We start from the raw sequence: 6,134 nt of genomic DNA on the forward strand, positions 1-6,134 counted from the left end.
CCATAAATATAGGACATTGAGCCTTCTCACTGTTTTCATCCACGCCAGGAAGAGTGCCTCACACAGAGTATGCAGTCACAAGATACCAGCCAATTAGTTAAGAACAGAGGAACTTAGTCCTCAAAATATCTGAAAGCAACCACTACTGAGGAGTGAGCCACAGGAACTGGATGGCAATGACGGTTCGTTCAAACCAGTTTGCCATCTTATAGGCTTTAGACCAGCGATTGAACTTCAGTCAAGATGATTCACAGTGAAAACTTTGGATTCCGTCTCTGTGCTTCTGTAAGTAGCAGCAGGTACTCATAAGGGGAAACCAAAGAAAGTCAAGCACAAATTCACAACAGGTACTTACATCCCTTCGGTTACCATAAATATACTATAAACATTAAATAAAACTCTTAGAACAGTATTGTGATTGTTTAAATGAAAATAACCATGTTTGAATGATTGATCCCCAATTAGTAGAACTCCTTTGAAATGGTTAGGAGGTGTGAACTTGCTGGAAGACACCTGTCACTGGGGACAGTTTTGAGATCTCAAAAGTCATGCACATTCCCCATTGTCTAGCACTGCTTGTAGTTTGAAGTGTGAGCTCTCAGCTGTTCTAGCTGCCATGCCTTGGCTCCGCCATCATGAACTCAAAACATCTGGAAAGGTAAGCCCAATTTAAATATTTCCTTTCACAAGTCCACTTGGTCATAGTGTTTTATCAAAGCAACAGAAAAATAACTAATAAAAACGTGAATATTTATCTTGTTATAGCAATTATCATTATGCATAGGGACAAAGAATGTATAATTATTAAGAGATAGTCTACTGAAATATATTGAATTAAAGTGATTCTTTTTATAAAAGGGATAAAGAAATATTTTCATATTCCCTTTGTATGTAAAGGAGCAAACAGGTCTGTAACATTTCTGAAAAGGAAAAATGTATTTAACCTGCATATGTTTAGTAGATGAGTAAGAATTACTTCATTGCTGATCAAAGTTTTCAGAAATAAGTCCATACCATAAAATGCTAAAAATTACTAATCAGGAATTTGTTTATTTGTTGAATGATTAATTGACTGATTAATTGATACTGGGTCTTACTATATAGCCCTGGCTAGCCTGGAATTCAGTATGTAAGTCAGGATGACCTTGAATTGATAGTGAATTGCCTATTTCTGCCTCCAAAGTGCTGGAATCAAAGGCATATGCTACCATGCCCAGTTCAGGCAGAGATACCTAACATGCTTTTCAATATTAGAGTGGTGCAGGTTTTGCTACAGAAAATACTCAAATACTCAGATAATTCAGATTTTAGCCATATCTCTCTTACATGAAACATCATCACAATGCCTACACTATATTAATACTAGTTCTAAAAAAAAGCTAATGCTTGTAAAACATATCACATAAGACCACTGTCATCAATGAAGATAGATTTTTTTTGAACTGAAAAGATTTATGACACGTGTGGTGCTCATGCTTGCTATCATAGAACTCATGAGTCTGAGACAAAGGTATCATCACATTTGAGGCCAGTCTGGACTACATAACTAGACCCTATTTCAAAATGCTGAACCAATTAAAGTATTTGTATTTTGCTTGAAAATATTACACACAAAGTAGCTATGAGTTTAGCAATAACTGGTAAACACATCCATTAACTTAAAAAGAAAAGGACTGATTGACCATTTATACTTTATTTTATTTACTTTTACACTTGTTTGAAAGTTTCAATCCATTCTGCCCTCTGATCTGAATGAAAATCAGGACAGGGCTGAGCCCCCAACTAAACAATGGCCTCTTGTAGATATGGTTGAGTATAGCAGGCTTTCTCAGAATGTCAGTCCCCAAATCGTGACATGGAGACTCATTATTGGCCTTATCTTGTACTTGTACCACTAGTTCTTACAAATTAATTTAACCTGTTCCTTTTCATCTTATTTTTTTGCCTCAGGATTTTTTACCTTTCTTTCATTCTGTATGTCTTACCTTGTGTCTGGCTGGTTGGCAACTGCCTGGAATCTGACCCCAAGCGTTTCCCTGTCTTTTCCCCTCATTTTCTCCTTTTTCTCTTCAAGCCTATATTTCTATTCCTACTTGTTCTCTCTGCCTGCTAGCCCTGCCAATCTCTCTTCTCCCCAGTTACTGGTCTTTTTATTAGACCAATTAAGTGCCTTAGTTAGGCAGGTAAAACAGCGCATCTTTATATATTTAAACAAATGTAACATACGCAAAGGTAACATACCTTTACATCATTAAAGTAATATTACATAACAATTGAGGAGATGGGTTTTATTGTAGATATGGGAGAGAGAACATCCAGAGGCAAATGGAACAGTCCAGACTGAATATGGCTAGCAGAACAACAGACCCAAGAGAGGAGAGAGAAATAGGGATGGCAAGAGAGGAAGAGAAGAGAGATGGGCAAGCAGAGCAGGAGAGGAGCTGTGGGTTAGGAGGATGAGAGAAATCCCAGAGACCAAGAAGGGGCATGGAGACCAAGAGAGTGAGTTATATAAGAATCAGGAGACAGGGAAAGGGAAGCGCAGCCTCTGGGCTGGAGACATTTAGGGTAGGGGGCTGGGTGAGAAGAGAAGTACTTAGAGGAACCACGGGTATGGGGTGAGACTTGTCCGAGGTTCCTTTGGGACCTGGCATGATCCTTTTCCTTTTAGGAAATTCAGTGTTCGGAGTGCTGTCTGCATCTTGTGTAGGGGAATCAAATAAGTTGAGAACCTGCAGCTCATTTTCACCCAGTGTTCCTGGGTCTGGATCCCTCGCTGCCACTCAAAGCCCCAAACAAGACTGAGATTATCATTTCCATTATTTACCATAGAGTCATGCGGCCACAGAGAACTAGCGCGCGCCTGTTTTCACCAGAGACAGCTATTTTCCTCCATGAGCAAGCTGCAGAACCCAGAAAGATCCAGACGAAACTCAGACTGATGACCTCATACGTGGCAGCTTGTTTCCACCAGGACAGCCTTCTGAGCTGCCACTAAGCAGCTTTGCTAATGAAAACCGAACCTGGCCACCATCAGTCTCATCCCTCTCAGATATTACTGCTATCACCAGTATTTTTATCTAAGGGTGCCCACGCCACACTACTGATATCACATCCTCCATCCTCTTTAAATGCTCCTAGTCAAGTACCTGCTGAGGACTGTTAGGATACGTGGTCTCGTGAAACCTGACACAAACCTGGTTTCACAGCTTCTCCCTACATGAAACCTTATTTCACTCACAGATGAGTCCTGCTGTGTACCACAAAATGAACATACATAGACTGACTGTCAGAGAACCTGCCTTCATAGTCCTTAAAAAGGGAAAGGTGTCAACAGACCTGCGGGATTATCAATCAGTAAAACACCAGATTTCCACAACAACTACCAATGAGCAAAACCAAAGGATGGTAACAGTGGGGGGTGGGGGGTGCGGGGGGAGGGTCTCATCAGGTGTCAGGCAGGAAAGTGAGCCTTGAAGAGGTGAAAATGAAAACTGGCTTCAGATTGACTTCCCAACCACCTGGCATCTCGTGGAGACTTCTAAAGAGTTTGATGCCAGGTGGTTCATTCCCAGCATATTTAAAACTCAGTCGGATTTGGGAAAAAAAGAAGTTTCCTTTGTAATTCAATACCTGGAACATAAGAAAGCATTATTACATCAAAACGCAGCTCAGGGTGCATGTCATTTCTTCCAAGAAGACGGGTTTTAGAGATAGGCTACCTGTACTAGCTTAAGGGAATACAGAAGAGTCTGGCCTGGTTTCTGTCGTATGGATAACTCAGAGGTCATTTGGGCTATTAGCCATCTATGGTTCTGGTTTGGGGGAACTTTGGTTGTAAGAGTCATCTAGAGTACTAGGCACTTTCCCATACTCCTGGTTGTAGGAGTTTGATATGGCCCAATAGATAACACAGACCAGTAGGCTGTTAATCAGCCTCCAATTCCCAGCCTTCTGGATGGGAGAACAGTCACCCCTCCATGATTAACTTTCCTGGTCTTCCTGTATGTCTGTGGCTATGAGGGCCTTCACGCTGTGCTTCCAACAATGTCTAATGCCATAACATTTATCATGGGCTGACACACTGTATATACCTTGTTTATAACTGGAATATAAATAAAACAGGATAGGAGTGTTTTCCATTTTGTAGACTACCCTTGCTACAATGGAGATAATTAATATTCTGGGCCTAGATGAATGAGAAAACCAAACCCATAGACAAAAGGAGCAGATTTTTCCATAGGAACTAGTCTATCCTAACAAATCTCTAACAATGACCATATAGTACAGATGGATAAAAATGAGAGATTTAAAGAACATACAAACAAAACCAGATGTGGCTGATGTTCTATCTTATAGCAGGGTGCTCACTCAGAACACTAACTTGGACTCTGACAGTGTACGTTGCTGATTCTGCCATTGAACCATTCTCAAATCCATTATGGACACAGAAATATACAAGCCCATTCTTGTTCTAGCAGATAAACGAGATCAAGTTAAGGTAAAAACTATTTCTTTTTATTTCTGATAGTATATGTTTTGATTTTTCAAAAACCAACAGATTGAAACCTTGTCATGCATCTAAGTCTAGACAGTTGTTCCTGAAAACCCCTCACCTCATTGCAGTGATCTTCTAGGATATGTGAAACGCTTAACAATGAGGCAGGCAGTGCTGCCTGCTCCATCAGCATCTTGCTAGTAGACAGCAGAGGGAACTCTTAGTACATTTGGCAGCAGAAAGGTATAGCCAGACGAGAGGGGAAGCGACCAGGTTAGGTATGTCTGTCAGGCCTGCATCCCTTCTTTTAAACACTTCATTTGACTGCAAACTTGCACCCAACCCACACCTTGCAGCTAGCTGTGAATGATAGCTCTAAAAGTTTGGCTTTGCATGATAAAGGACTTAGTGTTTCTTTTTGCTTGACTTTCTTTCTGGGAATTCTATTGTCATTCCGATGAAGTTTTTAGTTACCTGCCCAAGTCCCTAAGGATTTTCACCACTGCTCTCCTGGCTCATTCGCTCCAGACTTCTCCTCATCTGACCTCTCCACCTCCTTCTCACAATCCCAACCATCTGGAACCGATTTCGTATTTTCCTTTGACAGGTGTCATATCTCACTCCAGACTCCTTAAAACTTTTCTCTCTGAGCAGGCAATTGTATTTATTTACTCCGGATGAATCTCTGGGAATTCTGTTCATGGCATCTACCTCCTGGCTAATAGTTAGGGAGTGATGACCTAATCTGCTATCTAATGTGCTAACCTTTCCTGTCTCACCACTCTGTGCTTTTCTCCTTCTGAAGCATGCCAGTGAATCAAAGAGAATTACAGTCCACCAGAAGAAACATCACATTTCTCCTTTGATAAAACAGCTACTGTAGCTACACATAGCAACATGTAGTGATTCCAGTGCACAACTTTCTGACTCATCTGGTTCATGGGATCTTTAGGTTCATGGCATTTAAATTACTTATGAATCGTTTAGAACTGAGAAGCAAGGCTAATTACAATTTCAATGAGGATTGAGTACCATAGTAGGACAGACATTTGTAAAATGATAATAATAATAAACATATTCTATAAGATTCTGATCCCAGAAAAGAGAAATCATGAAGGTTTTGTGTTTACGCAGTCTGGAGTAGAGTATCACAAACATCTCACCTTGGAAATTAATAATAGATATTAGAAGGATGCTTTTTAAGACCGTGCCAAACAGTCTCTGATTTTGTTCATATTTTCCAAATTTGTGCCTTTTTAGAATTCTTCCTTTGAATAGCACATGGCTAATTATTACCCAGCAGAATTTCCAGCTACGAGTTTCAGATGCAATCTGATGACATTTGTTAGTCTAGCCCCAAAGTTTCCTGTGAGAGTCATAAGGATATTAGATCACACATGCACATGCGCACAACACACTCACATGTGTACATGCACAGACACACATATATACTTGAATAATAGATGGTGATTAAGGTAATTAAAGAAAAGCAAAGATAATTTGGTTTTGGGGCTGCAACATTCCAACTATCTACAATCAAGAAATGCTAGTTAGCCAGGAGGTGGTGGCGCAGGCCTTTAATCCCAGCACTCAGGAGGCAGAGGCAGGTGGATCTCTGGGAGTTTGAGGCCAGCCT

The sequence above is a fragment of the Microtus ochrogaster genome, linkage group LG5 (assembly GCF_000317375.1).
Source record: "Microtus ochrogaster isolate Prairie Vole_2 linkage group LG5, MicOch1.0, whole genome shotgun sequence".
NCBI classification, from domain to species: Eukaryota; Metazoa; Chordata; class Mammalia; order Rodentia; family Cricetidae; genus Microtus; species Microtus ochrogaster.